The sequence below is a fragment of the Oreochromis aureus genome, linkage group 2, assembly GCF_013358895.1.
Source record: "Oreochromis aureus strain Israel breed Guangdong linkage group 2, ZZ_aureus, whole genome shotgun sequence".
NCBI classification, from domain to species: Eukaryota; Metazoa; Chordata; class Actinopteri; order Cichliformes; family Cichlidae; genus Oreochromis; species Oreochromis aureus.
This window is the reverse complement of record NC_052943.1, coordinates 25,375,859-25,398,509: the sequence shown is the minus strand read 5'-3', so window position 1 is coordinate 25,398,509 and position 22,651 is coordinate 25,375,859. Positions and strand designations below refer to the sequence as shown.

General features: G+C 39.2%; 1 long non-coding RNA gene across 2 annotated transcripts; it reads left to right on the top strand.

Moving 5' to 3' along the window:
• The first annotated feature begins 480 nt into the window (after window positions 1-480).
• On the top strand, window positions 481-12,405 carry LOC120433013. 2 transcript variants are annotated; one of them, XR_005608254.1, is made up of 4 exons: window positions 481-632; window positions 3,493-3,600; window positions 10,648-10,737; window positions 11,196-12,405. It is a non-coding gene; the product is annotated as an uncharacterized LOC120433013 (long non-coding RNA). The 2 variants fall into 2 exon arrangements; XR_005608253.1 differs by having other exon boundaries at window positions 3,493-3,631.
• The last annotated feature ends 10,246 nt before the right edge of the window (window positions 12,406-22,651 follow it).

Genomic DNA, 22,651 nt, shown 5'->3' with positions numbered 1-22,651 from the left:
TTTGACACAATTATATTCGCTTCTTAATTCTCCAAATGTGTGAAACCAGATTGTGATGCTTATCTCAGAAAATTGTCAATTAAAAGGTTATTTCAGATAGTGTTTTATGCAATAAATGGCTTTTCTGCTTGACTACCGAGAAGAGAGAAAAATTCAAAATAATATGATGGCTTTGTGCTGCTGATTTCTCCTCAACATAAATGAGCATAAATGAGTGAGTGTTTGAACTGTCATGTTACGGCTGTGTGCAGGCAGGGATTGGACCCAAACGCAAACTCGCTGACACAAGGAATAAACTCAAAAAGCCACAGCTTTATTGGCTGGCAGGGGGAAAACGCATACAAAACTAAACTAAACTGGGAAACTCTAATAGAACTAATACACACGAGGAGACACTGGGAAACACACAGCATGAGGGATGACGCAACGCGGAACAGATAAATGCACAGAAGGTAATGAGGGATGTGGGAACACACAGGGAGCACAGCTGTGGACAATTGCGCATAACAAGACAGGGAGGACACGGAACTGAAAATACTGACCCAAGACGCAGACCTTAAACGTAACACAGGAAGAACACAGAGATGCAGAGAGGAGGAGGAGACAGAGAGCAAGGAGGAGCACATGACAGGGTGAGGAAAACACGGAACACAAGGCACCAGCACTAACATCACAACATAAACACCGTGACACAGAGGGAGACACAGAGGGCAACAACACAAAGGGGAAATGTAATAAACAATACTGAACAGAGTCACCTAGGAAACCTGGAGTAATCCTCAACATAATGCAAAATATGACAGAAAACACAGGAAACTTGACATAACCATGACATAAACACTTTTCTCATTCTTAAATGCAGCTCTGTCATCTCAGCACATCCCAATAATAAAGATAATAAAATGCACATTTTTCTCCATCTGTCACTGCAGAAATAATGAACTATTGAAATAACATAGGAATCAAAAGAAAAACAAAAGTGCGACAGTCTAAAATGTGTTATTCTCAACCTAGACAGGATTATTTGTCTTGGATTGAGTTATTCATTATAAGAAAATGATTAGACAAATTATGAAAATTGAGCAGAAAACGCAAATAAAAAATGTATTTTCCATTTTTAAACTCCGCTTAAACACAAAAATCCGACAGCAGAAACTACTTGGATTCCAGCCATTGATTATGTTTTTTTCTTTATTTAGAACTAATGCAGTCCATTTAAAATTCACCTCTGCTTTGGAGTACAGATTCAATAACCCTGATCTCCAGGGACTCACCAGTCTATGAATGATAATCACTTGTAATTAAAGCTCACTTGAGTTTCTCCTTTTCTGAAAGTGGAAGGTGGAATCAGCGTGCTCTGCATCCACCGAAGCCTTTGAAACCAACACCAGGATTAAATCGCTGGTCTGAAGACACTAAACAACTCAGTTAAAACTGCCCGAGTCCATTCAGTCTGCTGATTTGCAGCAGGCAGGTCCTGTCGGAGATAACTGTGCTGTGGAAAATGTGTATTCTCTGCTTCATGTCCAATGCTTAAGTACCTGTCCAGTTTAATCAGTGGGTGAAGAGTGAATTATGGCAAGTGAACAAGTCTGTCTGCTGAAGCACATAGTTTTGAATTTGCTGATAATAATAAATAGATTTCAGAGATCTTGGAAGGAAAATGTATTTTCCTACATGTTCTTAACATTATTAGTTTGTTAATATTTGTTGACTGATTAGATGACAGCAAACATGTGAATGTGTTGGTTGCCAAAACTTCTCTGTCATTATAATTGGATGTTAGCTCTTTAGCTGTCTGTCACCTTCTTACTCCTGAAAACACCCATTAGAACTCTTTTATCGCAGATCTTTGCTTGCCAGGTGAAAAAACCTCGGTGTGGTAATTAAAATTTAAAAATACTCAAATGATTAATTAATTTTAATTTTTAAAGAAGTGGCTAGTGCTGGTCAGAAAGAGAAAAGTTTAATAATAAAGCATGAAGTTCTAATTAAAGGTCCAGTTTTGTCTCAGAAATTTAAAAAAAAGATTAATTCCACTCTCATTTCTGTAAAAGATTCACCAGTACGAGCATCTCTAACACTCAGCAGACTGCATTTTGAATCTTGTTTAGTGACGCTCATCTATGAACTGATAATGATCGCTTTAAGCTTTTGGTAAACTAAAGCAATACATGATAATCAGTGAGCTTTAGAGATATTATTACATTTTGCTACCAGTCTTCATGCTGAATTTCCTGGCAGCAATAGGAATCAGGGTTCAGATCTCCTTAAGAGAATTTGTGTTTTCCTCCCAAGCTTGCATAGGTTTCCTGCATGATCTTCACTTTCTCTTACCATATGAAGCATGCTAGATGAACTCTCCTATCGATCCCACTGGGATAAATATTATGCAGCTCTCCCAATGCTGGCTCAGCTTGTTATTTAATGCACACATATGAATTTCTAATGCACTGCGCTGTTAAAACACGTCATTCAAAGCATCGAAAGAGTACCTGATCACCCCAACATAGCACTCTCAAATAAAAAGAAGCTTCCATCAGCTGCTTCCTTGCCACAAGGGGTCGCCATAGCGGATCGCTCTGCATGTTTAAATATAAAATGCCCTTCCTGACACGACCCCAAAGGGGATGGGCGCTGTCATCTTATTTTAATGCTATTTACTATCAGAATAATGTGGCAGCTGAGTTACCCCATTTCCAATCCATGCCCCATACCATCACCCATTCTGTTTGTGTTTTCATGTGGAGGGTTCGCTACATTAAGTGCTGCTCAAAATCAACTAGCTTTAAGTGGAAATGGGTTACAAAGCCCTCCAGCCACACTCTGTGGAGGTGGAGGCTCCTGTTTTGTGTCACTGAAAGAAAATGGTGCACACTCAAAGATATAGTGTTGTTATTCCAGAAGGACTGCCTCAGTAATATATAAAAGATAAAACTAATTTTTTAAAAAAAGAAGGAATGTCTTGTGGCAATCAGTACAAATAACAGTAAATAAAAACTCTGTTTTGCCAGAGGGAGAAGACAATATTTATTGCTATGGTGGTAATACAGATTATATCCTGTGGCTATTTCAAAGAGACTCATAAATAAAATATTGAATGTAAACACAAGTTATATAATAGCTTCAGATAAAAAGACTGTTACCTCATTCATTCAGTGCACCGTTAGGGAGGATATTAACTTTTTTTTTTTGCTTATTTTTCCAAATTTTCTTCAAAGTTCTTGTTTTAAACATAGAGTTTTATTGGAAGGTATCACAAGACTTTTTTTAAAACTTGTAACTTGTACATGTGACTTTAAAAATGTGCCATATATACAGGCATTTATTTATAGGAGCATTCCTTTCAGGTACTCATGCTAGCACATTTGGCAAATATCACACATGTATCCAGTCCCGTTTCCTAGGCAACGCCTTCTTTCCATTTGATGAAAGAGTTGTGCTCAGCATTAGACCTTGTTTGGTATCAAGATGTTCCCCTTTCTGCTCAAGTACTTGCAGGTCTGGCAGCTGGTGTAAACAGGGACAAGGAACAGTGACATTGAAACCACACAGAGGTGATCGTGCTGCCTGGATATGCAGAGCTCCTTCGAAAGTGAGGTACAACTAAACCCCTGAACACCTGGCTCCTGTAAGTCTTTACACAAGCCCCCCCTTAATATTTAGCACTAGTAAGCCATATAAAGTGTGAGTTTCATGAATGCACCATTGATAGTTTGGTTGTCATAAAGTGGGTATGGGAGCACTGTGTACTTTACAAATTATGAAAGACCACTTAAGTGTTAAATGCTCCAGGCCACTGATGACTAGTCAGATACTTTGAAGTCAGTGTTTATGACTAGCCAGATTTCCACTGACTGGCCTGAAGAAATTCATGTAGGTCCACCAGAAAGCCATTTTGGGATATTGACTGAATTCATGAAATACAATATTTGCTTGATAAAGGGTACACTTTTTACATGTTTATATATAACTGTTATTGTTATTTTGCTGTTTTTATAAAAAGTAACAATAAATGACAAGGATAAAGAAAACATGAAAAAAATATTTTGTTCAAAAAAACCTAAAGCTAAATATGTTTTTAAGCAGGTAACAGACATAACCTCGAGTGATTGGAGGTTCCTGCTTTTGTCTGAGAAAAACGAGAGTGACTCTGAGCTAGCCAATATATGTTACCCTAACCTTTGGCTAAAAGACTTTACTTTCAGAAATGAATACTTTAACACAAATAAGTTTGGTATGAAATATTTTCTAATAATTAAAAATGGAGAGTTTAGTGTTTATGACCTTTACAACAACCATCCACCAACGACTGCCCTTTTAAACATGCAGCAGGAATAGAAATTATACAGCATTTATTAACAATATTATTGGCTACTTCTGCTTTATGTGTCACTGCAGAGTGTTGGTACAGTTCACACTGCCTGTCCGTGACACATAATGTTATTAGTTCCACCTCTGCTTTTTCTTGCTATGACAAGCCAGAGAGTCTTCCATGAAAAGGCTCATTGTGTTTGTGTTCATGCTTTGTTAAAGGATCCCTGTTTGGACAGAGAGTTTAGGTTTAGACGTTTACTTCTGGCCTAACTGTCCGGGGTCCATTTAGGCTGAAGCTTTATGTCATTAAGCATACAGAATGTGACTGACTGCTGCAGATTGCATGCCTGATGGGATGCGGTCAGTGCGTGCGTGGTGGTAATTGAGTGAACTCTCACCTGCCTTAGCTGAATGTGTTGCTCTGTGTGTGATTAAGATGTTGGATGTGTTATTTGGCAGTTCACACTTACTCTCTAATGCTACAGTCACACTTTGGAAAACAGTAGCTGGAAACCAAAATTATTGTGAGAGTGTGAGTTGAATTTGCAATCTTGTTCAGAAACGGCAAACAGGTCTGTGGTGACGTGCAGTCACCCGGCATCTTCAGAGAGACTTCAGTTCATCGAGATGACAATAATATGGCAACAAGACGAGAGTGATTCTGCTATCAGTTTGCAACTGAATGGGGTCAGATTTCAAGTTACATCAATCTGTGATAAAACAACAATTAACTGTGATAAAAAATAATAAATCACCAAAAATCACAAATCAGTTGTTTCTACGTGCGCAGAAATTCTCATTAACTGCTTACATTCACAGTTCAGCCAGGACCTCACAGATTTGAAACACGCATTAAAAATTAATCCACAAATCAGTGTCATGCTGCAGGACAGAGAATGAACTGCAAAATTATTTAAAACCAGTCAGCAATCAGCTGATTCCCATATTGCAAAGAGCTGCATCAAAGAAAAGTTGTGCTCATTGGTGCAAATTGACTCAGATTGACTGACAATGTGTCTGCATTTGTAAATTAGATCACAATTATTTGCAAACCTTTTCCTGTCTGAAAGTGACTGCAGTCCAACTTGGATCGCAGTTGTTTGGAGACAGGTTGCCTCCCAAAAGGTGACCTATACACTTGCCTTGCTTTTGGAAATATTTGTCATGGCAACTATTTGTAATTGGTTTACACATCATGATAATCACGATGTAACCGCAAATTTTTTTATTTTTTTTTTAGTTGCAACAAGGTTGCTGTGCTATTTTTATTCCAGTGGGACTGAAACATAAAACATCAAAACAGTTAATACACGCTCAGAGACGGGCTCTCTTCAAACCCTCACAAGAAAAGCTGTCCAGCATTGTGTGGGCGTGTCTCAACATACTTATTACAAATACTACTAATCAGCACCCTGACAGCAGCTGCAGCAAAAGCAAGATGAAAATAATCAGTGAGTAAGGTCAGTATTACCTAAACAAAATGTGCAGTCTTCATTAGATGTCTCATATTCTAGTAGATATATTATTATAATCCTCTCATTGAATATGGAGATTATTTTTGGTTGCTGAGGGGGTCATGTGGTCCTTTCATAAAGGAAGGAATAAAAAAATATATTAAACTCTGTGACAAACATCTGCTCGACAAGTTTTCTGTGCTACTTTTTTCCACTGGCTGAACAACCCCTTGGATATAGCTTAAACTCACCTGGGTGCATTCTGCCTTAAGCAGCAACTGTAAGGCCATTTTAGTTAGTGGGAATGAATTATTGGGCTATAATGTATCAAGGAGCAGACTCTTAAAATAGAGACATTTTAAATTTTCTTTTCTCCTTTTTTTTAGAAGCAACTCTTAAGGTCAACATGAATAAAGTCTTGGGTATAACTGTGAATTAAACACACGCAGAAAAGCAGAAGAAATTAACTGTCTAGCATTAGGCTGTCTTTGCAAGACTTATTTCCTGCAGTGAACAAAGTGTCCTCAAAAAATATGCTCTAATAAAAAAGTAGGAGTTCAACCTGAATTACCACGCTTGTGTAAATAATGCTCCGTTCTTTTGATTTAACCTTTAATGGATGGGTGGGACTAACCACAATGCAAAATACAAAAAGTGCCAGTGAATGGAGACAATAACAGGATAAGTGCTTGAATGTCAGTTTCCTGGTGTCTGACAGCTTAGCTGATGGTATCGGATTTATGGAATAACTCACACATGAATGAAAACACACTGTGACTTCATTTGCAGGTCAATTTAGTGGAGTTAATAACTGTTTGCACCTGCAGTTAACTGCTGACCTCTCAGGCCCCCTAAATGGGTTTCACGTGTTTCACTGACAGTCTGAAAAAATCGGTAAGTTTTGTATTTAACTTTCAGATCAGATGTGTTGGTGTCCCTTGTTTTCTTGCTTAAACCCCACTATGTTCTAGTACCAAAATATAGCAACAATAGATTTAGTGTAAATTGGCAGTCCGTAGTGCAGATGTAAATCAGTCAGTACCCAGTAAAAGTTCGCTACCCATCCTTGGCAGGGAGTGCTTTGTGGTTGTCATGGTGGTACAGTGGTTAACACAACAATAACAAGGTTCTAGGTTTGCACCTCTTGGGTGTAGATTGTGTGTTCTTTGTGTGTCTCCACCAAAGACACATGGAGGACCACTGTCTGAAGCATTTTTTTGGTGAGTCTAAATAGGAGATAGAGGTAGATACGAGCATGAATTCCCTTTCTCTGTGTTGGTAATTTGATGATCTGGCAAAAAAGTAAAAAGGATTAATGTGGGTATATGAAGAAAAATTAGAAACAAGCTAAAGGACCACTATGCTTTAAAACACTGAAATAAGAATAGTTAGTAGCCGACTAAATTGATGCTTTTTGCTAAATTTAACTGTAAATTGGTTCTCTTTCTAAAGTGTTAGCTATTTTCTTGCAGATTAAAAACACACAGCTGATTGTGTTTTGCTTTGTTTTGTTTTGTTTTTTTTAAGAAAATGATACAGATCCCAGTTGCAAAAAGCCTCTTCAAATGGCTCCTGTTCAAATTGAAAGATCTGTCTCACATAAAACCTGTGATGAAATTTCACGGACTGGATTCCAAGAATTCAGAAAAATAAAATTGGTAGAATAATTTCTGATAAAAGGCCAAAACATCCTGCAAAGTTGAGGCACACAACTGATGATGTGTCCTGCTGGTAAAGCTTCCGGGGTGCCCTTCCTCATAGTCGCCATCCCTCATGCTACTTATGTTTAAGCTTCAAAGTTACTGTCAAACTGACTGTGAACACTCTACTTTTAAATTCTATATAGAGATTTTAGATGCAAGTAGGTAGTAACACCAGCTCAGAGGGAAAAATCCTGAGTTTTAATTCACCTTGGAGGCTTTTTGTGTGGAGTCCTGTGTCTGTATGGTAAATAGACTGGTTCTTACATAGCACTTTTTCCACTCTACCTGAGCACTCCAAGAGCTTTATACAACACGCCTCATTCTCTATACTTAAATGTGTTTCTATCTTACATTCACATAGGCTGAAGTTAGTAGCTTGCTCAGGGATCTTTGGCATGCAGAATGGAGCAGGGATCGAACCACCAACCTTCCAATTAGTAGATGACCCGCTCTAACTCTTTGTTGGTCCTCCAGTTTGGCAGTGCAGTAAAAGACATTCTCATTAGGTGATTCTAACTTGGCCATAGTGTGAATGGTTTGGTGACCTGTCCAGGCTCTACCCTGCCTCTCACTCTATGACAGCTGGGCTGGGCTCCAGCCTTAAGGAGTACTTTTTGGAGCTATTTCAGTACATCTATTTTCACAAAATGCTGTACTCCTGTTTAAAACCCATTTACCAGTTTTTACACAGAGCTTTCAAAGCCATGTGTTGGCAGTTCCATGTCACGACTTTTTGAGCATGAACAAAGTTTATTTTCCTTGCAAGACACCATGTTATGAACTGAATCACTAAAATAATGTCAAAGCTGACAACAGATTGATTTAGCAAAACTTCAGATAAACAATGAAAGCAGTTCTATCCACTGCTAATACATTTATTTAAACTTCCACCACAAACACTGCTCAGCTTTGACGGTGTAATGTGTTTATTTCTTCTGTTGCTTCTTTCAGGTATAATGCACGGTGTTAGTAACGACTCATAAACACTTTGGATTTTATGCTTTTATGAGAAGAGATTCTTCGACAGGTAACAAGCAGCCAGGTGTTTCGAAATCTGCACAGTTGATAATGCACAGTTACTTTTATCACTGGTTACTACAACTAAACAGTACTTTGCTCTTTCAGATGTGGCTCCAGACTTTCTCTTTGGGGTTGCACATGTGTAAAGAATTGTGTCTCCTCACAGATGTAATCTCATGTGCCGGAGACAAAACAAACACACACAGGTGAAATCCAAGTGATTTAATCACCACACAGACTACTGTTCCATCACATCATCCTGTTAAAACAACCGCTGCTCGTGGCGTGTCACAACATTGCCTTGAATTGGTGTATGAAAAGGTGGTGCAGCGAGATTGGTTGCATGTTGCAGCAGCTCCGGTTATCTCGTGGCTGTGTTTTTTTTTTAATCTGACTTCAAGCTTCTACGTTTGTGGCATCTATTATTTTGTCAGGCTGTTTAAAAAGAATATCTAGATGTGTGATTGTTTCTCCTCTTGCGCTATCAAACAAGTGTTTGATCGGAATGTGGAGAGGAAAAGAATGTGTGCGTGTGATACAAAGAAAGAACACAAGGAGGGAGAAGGTGAGGGAATTTGACAAAGTATGACAACCTTGCTTCACAGTCAGTGTGACAAGATATTTTAACTTTTTTTAATCAAACACAGAGAAACACTGAAGGCCAGAAATGTTGGAAATCAACTTATGAATTAAAAGAATGACTTGTTTAAAGAGCCGTCCTGATGCCATCATTGTGTCATCTCACTTTTACATGTTGAAGGTAAAAATGCTTCTGGAAAAGATACGCCTCGATTTTAAGCCTCTCCTCTCCTCTAGATGCATTTTAGGAACTGATACATTCTTCAACATAGCATACTAAGGTTCATTTCCACGTCACGGGCAGGAGGATGGAGGGCACAGGAGATGTGGAGGCATAATCAGGAAAAGGAGAAAAGCCTATGGAAGTAGCTGCCTTTGTACAGATCAGGCCAGGAGAGGCTCGCTGTCCCGGAGAGGTGAAGGTGCTAGTGTCAGAGCAACAGGGAGATAACCTCTTTGGTCGTCATCTTCTCCCAGGCACTCCAGGTCTGGCACAGAATGATTGCTAACGCTGCAAACACTGACACAGTGCTTGCGAAAAGACAAAAAAAAAACCCATCCAAAAACCTTGTGTATATTATGTAAGTAATGAAACAATGTTGAAGTACACTTATTTTTCTTGTGTATGATTCTCAGAGACCAGAGATTTCTCTGGCCTCAAACCAGAGATTGTGCTATGTCTCTAAATTCACAACGTTTTTTTTTCTCTCTACAAGCTGGCCTTAATAATTCAGGCTGAAACCAGCCCTGGCTGCACCACCATTAGTTTAGTCAGGGAAACAATTTCTGATGGATGTCCAACAGACAAATTGCTGAGCTCTACTGTATAAACTGTACTGTTTCTCTTTTTGACACAGATTTTCCATCAGAGCTGTATTTAGTATGAAGACAGAGGTCTGTTCACTCCACTGTGTGGGAGTCCATCTCCACCACATGTGCTCATATAACACTTAAAGCTGCAGAAAATGATTCCAAGGTGGTACGGCTTGAAATAATTGTGCTGCTGCATGCTGAGGAGTTAAAACTCAGAGTTTCGTGTTCATATCTCTTAGTTGTTGATTACCACCTGTGGTTTTAATGTACTGCATGTTTACATTGCATTGCATAGATTTGTGTTCAGCTGTACTCTCCATCCACTCAGGTCCTGCAGTTCAAACACAGTTTCCTGTATTCTCTTTGGGCATTCACAGTCCAAAGAGGCCTCAGAAATAGAAACAGCATAGCCTGCAATTATACTATCTAAGGCATTGAAATTTGGATCACAGAGATGGGTGAGACCAATTGCAATCTGCATAAATAGACATGAAAGAGTAATGACTCACCCACACCACGCTCATTAGCCTACCAAAGCTTAGTCTTAATTCAACAGTATTTTACTGTCTAACACCCAACTTTGGCAAAAACCTCCTGCATGGACTGATTTTACTTGAAATTCAGTTGCTCCACAATCAGAAATAGCTGTTTATTTGGAGTAAACAGAAGAACTGATGCAGCATAGACGAGGATAAGAGTGCTTTTTTTAAACATAAATATTGACATTGTATTTCTTTCTTTTGTTTTTCTGCTACAACCAGCAAGTTATCCTGTCAGCCTGCCTCCACTCCACTCAGCACAGTCTAAAAGCTGTGGGGGTGTTAGGACCGTCTGTACCCACATCGTCCCAGGTGATTCAAAAGGCCTTTGTCGCCATCACAGTGCATTACCATGCCGCAGGGTTCACATGAGTCAGAAGAATAATTAAGTCATGAAAAGCTGTCTGTGACAAAAAAATAAAATACTGACGTCAAGCCAAAATGATGAACTCAAAATTCTGACTTATATCAAATATACAAAATAAAAATGGTCTTTTTATTACGAACACAAGTCACATGACAGAATGGTTCTCCAACGTCTCCTAGAAAGTAAGCTTTTTGTGTATTCCACTCCAATGCCATCTCCTTGGTAGGTGACATAGCGGAGAAAGGACACATCAGAGCAGACACAGGAAAGATTCAGGTGGTTTTGGATTGGCCCACATCGACCTCTAGGGGGCACCTTTACTACTTCCTGGTGTTTGCCAATTTTTTTCATTCAAAATTATGGCAAAGTTGCTCTACCACTCATTACTTTGACTTCTTCCAAGGTGCCATTCTTGTGGAACGATGCTGCCCAGAATGCTTTCACCACTCTTAAGGACCAGTTGCCACTGTACCAGCCTGACACTACCCAACAGTTTGTCGTGGAGGTGGACGCTTCAAATTCCAGGATTGGGGCCCTTCCATCCCTGGTCACATATCTCCTTGGACTTCATCACTGGCCTCCCACAGTCTGCAGATAATACCGTCATTCTAACCATTGTTGACCACTTCTCCAAAGCAGCTCAATTCATGGCTCTTCCCAAGCTTCTGTCTGCCTTGGAGACAGACCAACTCCTCACTAACCAAGTGTTTCATGAGAGATGAACTAAGAGCTGTAAACCGCCCTCTGATGTGTGGTATCATCCAACCCTTCCACCTGAGCACCTCACCAGCTAGTGGTCTCTCACCTTTTGAATTATCCTTGGGATGTCAGCCATGCACTAAAGAGCAGAACAAGCACCTCACTGCAGACTCTCTCCAAGCTTTATTGCACCCTTTGAAATCGACTCCCTTATCAACCCGGTTTCTGTTCGTCTAAGACTGCTGTGGAATATTCGCATCCATAATATCTTCCATGTCTCCCACCTCGAACCCTCCATCTCTAGCCCATTGTTCCTGCCAGCCTGAGTGTTGTCTAACCGCAGCAGTCTTCACCTCGCCTCTCTGTAAGTCTGTTTCTGTTAACTCCATGAAGGTTTCTAATGTGTCTCATCCTAGGACAGCCCAGCGGTGTTCCGAGAGATTCTGTTCGGGAGACTCGGGGAGGATCAGGGACTTGGATTCACTGAACCTCCCTTCCTCTTCATATTTCCTCCATAGTATAGCTTCATCTCCCATTGTGAAATTCAGCTACTCTACAGTCGCGACACTCCATAATTGTGACTGGTCGTTGTTAATGAGATTAATTACAGGTTCACTAGAAGGACAAGAAGGCAAAGCTGTGTCTCCCAGTAATCTTGAGAGGATTACACTAGCTGTCTCTATTTTCCCCAGGTATTCCCCACAGTCTCCCTTTGTAGTTTGTCAGGTTGTTGGTTTGTCCCTTTCTCATATGTGTTTTGCTTCTTGGTCTTATGCCCTTTTGACCTCAATGTTATTTATTTATTTATTTTTGTCAGTTTTTGTGTTAATATTTCTGTATGTACTGTAGAAAACCCCCAAATCTTTGCCTCTTTGCACCAAGAAACGTTAATGATAGGTTGCTGGAATATTTGTCTGCCCAGTCTTTGACACACACAACTTTTGTGGAGTGTTTCTAGTATCAAATTCAAAAATAGCTCATATTAAAATTTTTTAAAAAAAGAAAAGTGTTTTTCCAAAATAAATATAGGCTGAAAATCATTTGCATGTGTCCCAACTTTTTGGGAAACTGGGCTATACTTACATTGCACTCAAATTAAAAGTGCATGCAAAATCGCCATCAGTATATGAAATGTGCACACAGGCCAATTTTCTTCTCACCACCCTCTGTGATCAAAATCATTCTCCATTTGCCATCAGCCTGCTGCCATGCTCCAATTCTTCTAAAAAAGGAAATACATATGCCTAAAGGTGTATCGTGGAGAAAGCAGATGAATAGTGTCTGAGGTGGAAGCCAGAAAAGGAGCACATTCTGAGGAGATTTCTTGTAAGTGATGATGGTATAATAACGTTGTTGGCTAAAATTGCCAAGATGGTGAATATCATGTCCCCAGAGACCAGACCAGAAGAGAATAACAGACCAGAAAAGAAATGTAACCTACGTTAGCCCAAGATGAGAGTCACTTCAGTTACTGAACAGACATTAAAAATTGGGATATTACACAAGGATTTTTTATATGTGTTGCTGACTTGTTTAAAATATTTGTAAAGACTTTTAGAGTATAGATTTGTGAATGAGCCCCAATAATGGACAAAGATGTGATTAATACCTGCTCAGTTTGTAAAGACATAATATATATATTTACATATGTTAAAAAATGACAACAAAAACAGTAATCCCAAAAGTTGCTTTTTATACATGCTGAGCCTCAGCACTGCACAGATTGAGGTTAAATCCTGCTGCACTGAGCAGTCAGTGAATGAAAAAGCAGCTGCTGGTGCGTCACATCAGCTTGATCTGCATGAGTTAACCCCAGTCTGCAGCCCCGTCTCTATAATGGAGGCTGTCAGCTGGCAGATCTGGCCTGTTCCTAGCTCACCACACCTTCTTTCCACACATTATTTACATGTCTATGACTGCTCCGGTAAAAAAAAAAGAAAAAAAATCTTTCTCCTCTACAACAGCCTTTCAGGATTAGAGAAAAAGTCTGTGGCATTTTTGTTTGGTGTAAGATCATGGTCAGATCAAATATTCTTAACATCAGATTTGAATGACCATCTATTTTTTTTTGATCTACGAAAGAAAAAAATAAAATAAGATTTGTGATCCTGAAGTGCAGGCAACGGTTCATTTCGATGCAAAGGTGGAAGATACTGAAATGCTGTCTACGTTGCTGCTATTCAATCTGAAAAGCTATTTTTCTTTAATTTATTTTTTTAAATCACAAACACCAGAGTAATTGCTTTTTCAATCAACGGATTGAGTCATTAGCTCAATAAATTAACCTTGCGTTCCCTTCTACTTTATTAGGTGCACCTTGTTAGGACTAGGTTTGGCTCCCTTTTCCCTACAGAGATCCCGTAATTCTTCATGGCATAGATTCAACAAGGTGCTGGAAACATTCCTCAGAGATTTTAGTCCATATAGACATGATAGCATCACACAGCTGCTGCAGATTTGTTCGATACAAATCCAATTTACCAATGCCCTGGCCTTAAGCTGCTGTACCCCATCTGCTTCAGTGTTAAATGTGTTGTGCATTCAGAGATGCTCTTCTGCATACCTTGGTTGTAACAAGTGGTTATTTGAGTTACTGTTGCCTTCCTATCACCTTGAAGTAGTCTGAGGATTCTCCTCTGATCACTGACATCAGCAAGGTATTTTCACTAAGAGAACAGCCACTTGCTGCATACCTGGATTTCTTCCTGAAAATTGAAGTAGTTTTCAAACACTCAGACCAACTCGTCTGACACCAGCAACCATGGCCAAGTTAGCTAAATCATCTTTCTTCCCCGACCTGATGGTTATTTCGAGTTACAGCCATGTGATTGGCTAATTAGATTTTGGATTAATGAACAGTTGAGCAGGTTTACCTAATGAAGGTGTTCATGTCTTGTGTTTAGTTGCTACCCCAGTAAAGCCAGTGAGCACTAATTTATGGCCAGCAATTAACAATAATGTTCATTTGACTAAATTTAGAAATGGTTAACATCAAAATATTATACGGCTGGAGATTTTTATCACTAAGACTTTGCATTTATGCGAATGTTCAGGCTTTCCTACAACATTTAGTTTGTATGTTTAATGTCGTTCGTTTATCGTTATTATATTGCTAAACCAAACATACTTGCATCGTGTTTGGTTTTGTGTTTTTTCTGGTACTTTTTTAACTCCACTCTCTCAGATGCTCATGGCACAGTTTCAGAAACTCCTGCTGTCCTTGGACTCTTGACAACCTTTCAGAACCCACCAGATAAACTCCTAGGTTTATGGATCTAAACAAGATGTTTTTCTTCCTGAGAAGTTTCCTGAAGTTTTCACTGGCCACTGACACCGTGTGTGCAGAATATCTTATTACATCAATATTGAGTGAATAAAAACTTTTTAAGACAGGAAAAAATAAGTTTGTTCACAAGTTTGGAAGGACAACCACCTCAGCCAACTGACAGGTTTTTTTTCTTTACTCTATACCAATATATATCTATATATGACACACTCACACACAAAACAGACTACGACTAGATAAAATCAGTTTTTGTCATCATGGAGAAACTCCCAGACAGCTATAGAAGATGCACTGAAGACTTGTTCTGCTGTAGCCAGGAAGTGAATGCCAAGATAAATTTGTTCCCACTTTGTGGCAGACTCGCTGTGAATCTGGTGTACAGTCCCAGCCTAGAAAATACACATAGAAAGATACATCATTTCACATTTTTCAGCAGCAGAACCAAAAGAATTACTTTTGGCCTATAAGTGCGTGTGTTCCAAACATCCTTTTGAAAAATGCCGTATCACTTCCCGTTGCCCTACTTATGTCGAGTGGTCCTGAAAAGCAAAGGGACAGAACACTTGTTTTCTCTATCCAGTGTTTAGGAAAGTATGTCAGAACGTAAACTGTTTTGCAGAAACTATCTTGACCATCCTCAGCACACTTTCCTTTGTAGCTTCAGCCTAGTGGGTTCATGGATTTGCAAAACAAAGATAAGCTGTAAATATAAAAACACACAAACAGAAAGAGGAAATGAAACATAAACACAAACTTGTATCCAACAAAAAGAATCTCTCAATCCACAATAAAACCATGCCCAAAACTTTGTGCTTGATGAACCAAAGTCAAGAAAAGCAGTCCAAAAACATCAACATGAAATATTTCTGAGGTCACTTTTCAGCAATTAATTTGTTTTTACTTGATAAGTTTAGAGGATGTGAGTGCAAAGGATACTCAACTTATACTCAGGAAATGTCTTTGTACGATGGGAAATGACTGGCTAGACTTGATTTCATTTTATTTTAGGGACGCCTAATGTCACTTCAGCAGTGGATTCAGAAAGACAATTGATTTGCAGTCTGCAGGCCACAATATCAAACTTAACACATTTTTAAACTTTGCAAATCAAAAACTGAAGTGGGTGGGCCCATGGAGTTTCCAGCTTGTATTTCTGCTTTATTATCACTGAAGTGTCGCAGGCCATCTGTGGAAAATTGATTGATTGATTGATTGATTGATTGATTGATTGATTGATTGATTGATTGATTGATTGATTGATTGATTGATTGATTGGACATAACTTATAAAGACACACACCTGTATACAAGCCCCTCAGCCCCACCCGCTATCCTCAAAAAGCAACAAAAACAAGTCAGTCATGAAACTGTGAAAGTAAAGAACCACCAGGACATTTTCTATTATGTTTTCACTTTATTTGAGGATGGAGGTTACTTTTTGTTCCGAGGTAAGGTCGGTAGTGACTCGTCTATCACAGGCTGCCCTGCTTTATTGCCTCTTTTAGTCTAAATGGGACCATAATCCACAAAGGGAACATTATGCTGTATCAGTACTGTGTCAAATAAGACTTAAAACGGGTGAACCTATTAGGAAAATGTTTACTGAGGTTATTAATGAAATAAAATGTAGTTTTGTTTTCTAAAAGACTTCTATACCACCGGACAAAGGAATCGCCCCCTGCTGCCCAGCAGAAAGAATGCAGGTTTCAGGGACTTTACATTTGCTTCACTTTTTAGACACTGGAGGCTCTTATATTTTATTTTTTAAGCATCATGATGCATTTCTCTTCTCAGATGAAGACTGTAATTTGCAGTCACTCAATGTAATCTACAAACTACGGTGAGTGAGTTATGTTTCTCATATGTTGTCCCAATTTCATGCAAAAAAACCAAAATGCCATAAACATAATTTTGTGCACTATAACCATTTAATAAGGACATAATCTCACCAGTATGACTATTTGCTATCAACATAATGAAAAAAGACACATTTTTTAAGAGAACATTGGTAAAGTGCAATTCAGTACGAGTTAACAGAAGCGACAGCATAGTTAGTTTTAACTCAGAAGGCTTGGATAAAGTGAAGTGAAGTATAAGACCAGAGAATTTTGTAACTTACTTAAGGCAGCAGTTTTTGTTTTGGTTTAGTATTTTTGTTTTTGAATCTGCATATGAAGTCCTCACCTTCTCCCTGTGTTTTCCATACAACTAAGTGTAATTATCAAGGTGATTTTGACCTTTTGCTTATATATAGATATATATATCTATATATATTTGTTGATATATATATCTATATATATATCTATAGATAGATAGATAGATAGATATATACATATATTCAGGAAGCAAAACTGATTGCTAAATTGCTAAATATTTCTGATGAATAAACATAGTTTCTAGGAGACACAATAGTGCTTAAAATTACTCAGAAGAAAAAAAACATACATACTTAGTTGACAAGGAGCAAAGGTGGTGATATCAGTCACACTGAAACTCCAGAGTATTGCACGTGGTCTGATTAGCACTCCCCTTGCAGTCCTGCATTAGGCATTTGTATTCCTTATATAACTGTATTATGTAAATAAATAGCTGTTGGTGTGATGACGTGTTCGTTCAGCGGGTTTGTATGAATGACAAGGCCTCCACACCCACACTTGTTTACTGGATGAGATGGTTTGGTGGTTATTATAACAAATCATTAATAGCTGTGGGAGTTTTGAGCATCGTTCATTCTCTCAGGCTTTCTGTCTATTCCTCCTGTGTTTCAAAAACAGATGTGCACACAAATGTCGTTAATTGAGAAAGCTGGAGTTAGTTTGATTGGCGGTGAAAGAAAGGAAGAGTGGGAGCGAGGGAGAGAGAGTGAGACAGCAGCAGAGTATTCTCCCAGTTTGCTGCGTAAGGCCCGGGTGAAAACCTAATTACTTCTGTCTGTGGGAGATGGACGCGTTTGGCTCGTCAGCAGAGAGCAGCCGGAGATTTAGGGGCTTCGATAGCGCTCTGCGGCATGGCTGCAGGGCATTCTGGGAAAGCTGCACCTGTCAGAGGACCACTGACAGCTTGTCCTGCTCTTGTTATACAGCCAAGCGTGATCCCTCCCATTAGCAGGCCAATGACACAGTTGACTTGCTGTCTACGGGAGGGCAGGGGACCTGAGGGGAAGGCTCTTTACCAGCCATAATGATCCTGTTTGGTGCATTAAAACTGTTGCTATGACCTGGTTTACATTGCCAGCTATCACACAGCAACAAGATCTCTTAAAGCTACAGTAATATCTTTATACAGTCAAAAATATTATTAGGTAATGTGAAGGGGGTCACTCCTTACCTCATAGTATCACCTCCGACTACTGGTTTAATTGTTGTTCCTACAATATTTAACAGTAGAATGGGAGGCAGAGCCTTCAGCTTTCAGGTCTCTTCTGTGGAACCAGCTCCTAGTTTGGATTCTGGAAACGGACACTCTTAGCCTTAAAACTTACCTTTTTGATAAAGCCTCTAGTTGGATCAGGTGACCCTGAATACTCCCTTAGTTATCCTGCAATAGGTCTGCAATAAGTCTCACTCCCAGCCAGTCTCGGAGAGTGGCTGCTCCTCCCTGAGTCTGGTTGTGCCAGTTTATTCCTGTTTTTGCCAGTTTTTCCTTCCCACTGTCACCAAGTGTTTGCCCATGGGGAGTCATCTGATTGGTGCTGTTTTCTCTGTATTATTGTACAGTCTTTACCTTACAATATAAAGCACCTTGAAGAAATTGTTGTTTTTATTTTTTTGTTTTTATTATAAAATTGAATTAAATTGTCACTCAGTAAGTCACTGATTGTCACTTAATTGCCATTTAGCAGTAATATTAATACAATAATGTTGCTACAATTCAGCTAGCAACTGAAAAAGATATTTTACAAATTATGGAATTTGGTGGACAGCGTCTCTTAAACACAAAAGAGCTGTTTGAAAAGCTGATAAAGATTTTTTGTCATGGTTCAAAAATAGTTTAAATATGAAAGAACATCCAGTATGTAGGACACTACCTGACTGTCTGGTGTGCATCCAGCATCTTTGCTGAATGTTCTCTCAAGGAAGAGTGATAAATGATAACGGTCCTAGCAGGCATTAATAACTCAGCATACTAAGCTTCTGAACTGAAGGGCTGCTGAACAAAAACACAAACCACACTTAGATGTCACTGTCTCTCTGTGCTCTCTTTTGTGTCCCTGTGTACTCTTCTTGCCACTCTGCTGGAGACTTCTTCCTCTTAAAACGGGATTTCTTGCCCCCCACAGTCTCCAAGTGCTTTCTCACAGAGGATCGCCTGATTGTTATCATTCTCTCCACGAAATTGTTCGCCTAGTCATACAAAGCACTTTGAGATAGATTTTGTTGTGAATTGGCACTATATAAAACTGTGGCAAAATTTCAAGAGCAGAAAGATGATTTTCACAGTCTAGAGGGCTGTAAAATGAGTTAGATTTGTTGTTGGTATTAGCAGTAGCAGATGGTTAATTTATTTTTTCCATTAATAAATGATTATAATGGGTCATATACATGGATATGTAGGTTTAGCGTCTGAACACTCAGTAGAGGTTTAAAAGCATTGGTTTGTATTCCCTGAAGAAAATCAGATCACGTAAGTCCAGCAGCCCTTGAGCAAACCATTTCCCACTAACTGCTCCAGTGAAGCAGCTCAGTGTCCAGCAGCTCAGCGGGCTGTGTTTTCTATCAGCTCTCTGCCTGCCTGCAGCTACTTGGACAGGTCATTTTTATAAACAAGAATTTGTCCTTTTGTTAAGTGCACCGTTAAATACATTTTTTAGAAAAAATATTGATTTGTGTCTCTTGCCAGCTCCTCGCTCCGCTCAGGGCAGCAGGAAGCATCTGCTTGGGTACAGAAATTGTCCGTGTATCAGGAATGTGTAAGTGTGGCACATTAATTCTGGACAGATAATATTATTCGCCATTAGAAGTTAAAAAAATTCAAAAGAGGGTGGAGATGGTCATCTGGAAATTCCCAGCTCTCTGCATGTCTTTCCATTCAGCCTGCCGAGTTTGGGAATGACCCAATTGTACAAACAGCAGGAGACTGTTTTTACACTAAGACAGCTGATTCCAGAGACGCCTCCTGACTCCACGGGTCACCCGCTGCTCTGTTTGTTGTGACAGCAGAGAGCTCCATAAGTCATGTTTCATCGCATGTGTGCTTGTGTGTGTCTGTGTATGCCTGTGCATGTGTGTAAGCGGGTCTGATTTATAAAAAGATGGTGTTTCATGCGTTCCTTTTCCCCTTTTTGTCGCTTTACATTAGCCAGTTAAACATTCCTCAGCAGGTCTTATCTGCCAATGAGTCTGTTCTCCCACCGAAATACTTGACATTCTCAGACAGACCTTCCTTCTTCAAATAGTGGAGGGTAGACTGATTAATGGCAGCCCACAGCAAACAGATTGCCATGTGAAATATGATGGTTATGTCATCCAGTGATATTTTTGGTTATTTGAATGTCTCTAGAAAAAAACGAAAAGAAAATATTTTTCCGTTGGTGCCATGTGGCTGAACAAATGTGCACCAAGGTTTTAAAATGAAATGAAAATTGCATATTTGTGTATTTTGTTTAATGTTTTGGTTCACCTATTGACATAATTTATGCGATGTAACTGAAACTAGTTGTCAGATTCCCCTTTAAGGCTTTTACCAGCTTTGTTTTTTACAGTTTGTCAGTCATAAAGTCATTAGCCTATGTTGCTATCTTTTTCTCTTTGTCCACAGTCTGCTGAGTTACAGATCGTAGGATGGCGATTGCTCGTACTGTAACGCTGACGTCTCATGCCTCTTGAGACGCAGTCAGATAATAGAGGCATTATAAATCAGCCCACATACTTCACATACCACTAGGATGTGGTGGAGTGCTGGCAAAATGCTGGCTTCATTTGTTATGTATCACCATTTTAATACTTGTGACGGAGGACTCCTACATTCAGATGACCTCTCACTCTGTAGTCATGTGACAAAGTGTTGTCAGACAGACAAAAGCATGAATCCAAGTATGAATGCCATTCATTGGTATATCTATATAGTTCCATTATAGAATATAAAACACTTACCTATAAGCAAATGTATTAGGATAAATTTTATTTAAAATGTTACTGATGAGTTAAGTGGTGCATTAGGGCAACAATCAAAAGATATTTTCATTATCATTTAATCTGTTTTGTTGATTTATTCTGAGTTGTCAATTTAGTGCAAGTAATTTTAATGTGGGCTTTTGTTGATGACATTTTCAATTAAGTGACATTTCATTTTTGCAAATGAAACGAGAAATTTTGAACAGACCTTTTCTAGCAGCAATATGAACATGAATAGAAAGCCTTTTTGTCCCTGTTTCCCTTTATTTAGCTGCACTGTGATGTTATGGAAGTTTGTGTTTTCATCCAAATTTTCCTAAAGCAAACCGATTAATTTTGATCCCTAAAACTAAGTAAAGCAAAATGAAACTAAAGAACAAATGAAAATTAAACTTTAGCCAGAATATTTTTTTAAAGGGCTGGAAACCAACCAGCCTGGGCACCAGTACCAGCTGTGACCTATTCTTCTACCACCCCTACTGCCTTGTGTGGACATAAACAAGAAACACTCCTAAATGTCAAAGAAGCTAAAGGACACTGGGTGCATGTCTCAGAGGCAACAGTGACACTGACACAATGGCATGGCAATTTGATATTCTCATAATAAGTCACGTCAGGTCAAGTCATTTTTACTTATACACATTTAAAAACAACAGGGGCTGACCCAGAGCACAATGTATACAAAACCTAAAAAGGAAAACAGCTGAAAGGGAAAAAAAATTTAAAAAAAGAAAATTGACGTAAAACTGGAACAGATACCCAGTAAAAATACAATGTATTATGGCACTCGCTGGCAGAGCTCCTTTGCCGTTTTGTGTTTTTAACCCTGTCTGTTTTGTATGCTGATTAGTATGTTCCACATTCTGATTTCCATCATGGATCCTTCGACTTTGTTCAGCTTTCCACCGTCGCAGATTGGACTGGTGCTCCAGTCAGGCTCCAGCGCTAATTACAGCAGCTGGCTTAAAAGGGCTGTGATTTAGAGAGAGCAGTCTGCCCCGTGTCTCATTCTTGTTTGTTGCTAGTAGTAGTTGTTGCTTGTTGCCTGGTGCTTTGGTTCAAATTAAATGCACCTTTGTGGGCTTTGTGCTCCACATGACACGTAACACATTTGCTTAGTTGATTTCTGGTTCTGTTTGAGAGACTGGCCTAACCATGCAGACCTGAGTCACATATCTTTCACATCGCACACAGATTCCACTCTGTCCACAGAGATTTAACAGTGTTATAGCCGTTGTCTTTTTGAACACATAGTAAGGAGCACATGATTAATTATATTCTTCTGAATGGTCAACTGTTGGAGGGGACTTTATGTGGGATGGCAGATTATTCCAGAGCCTGTGCACATTAACAGAGAAAGGTTTCTCAATTATTGGGGAACTGATGTGAATTATTGGGAGAATGACCTCAGTGATCTGCAGGCAAAATATAATTTATTATAGTCATGTGAAAAAGAGCTTACACATGACTCTATGTGAAAAACTAAGCACAGACCAGGATTCAGTAGCTTGTGGAAGCAAATTTGGCTGCAATAACTTGAAGAAGTCATTTTTCCTATGACTTCATCAGTCTCTAATCTGGTATACAAAGGCGATCATAGTCAATTCAGTGACTGCAAGGCACCCAGGTCCAAATCAGCACCCCTCCACCACCGTGCTTCACAGTTAGTATGAAGTATTCGTGCTGATATGTTGACTTTAGTTTTAACCAAACATGTTGCTGTGCTTTACGGACAAACATCTCCACATCGGTCTCACCTGTC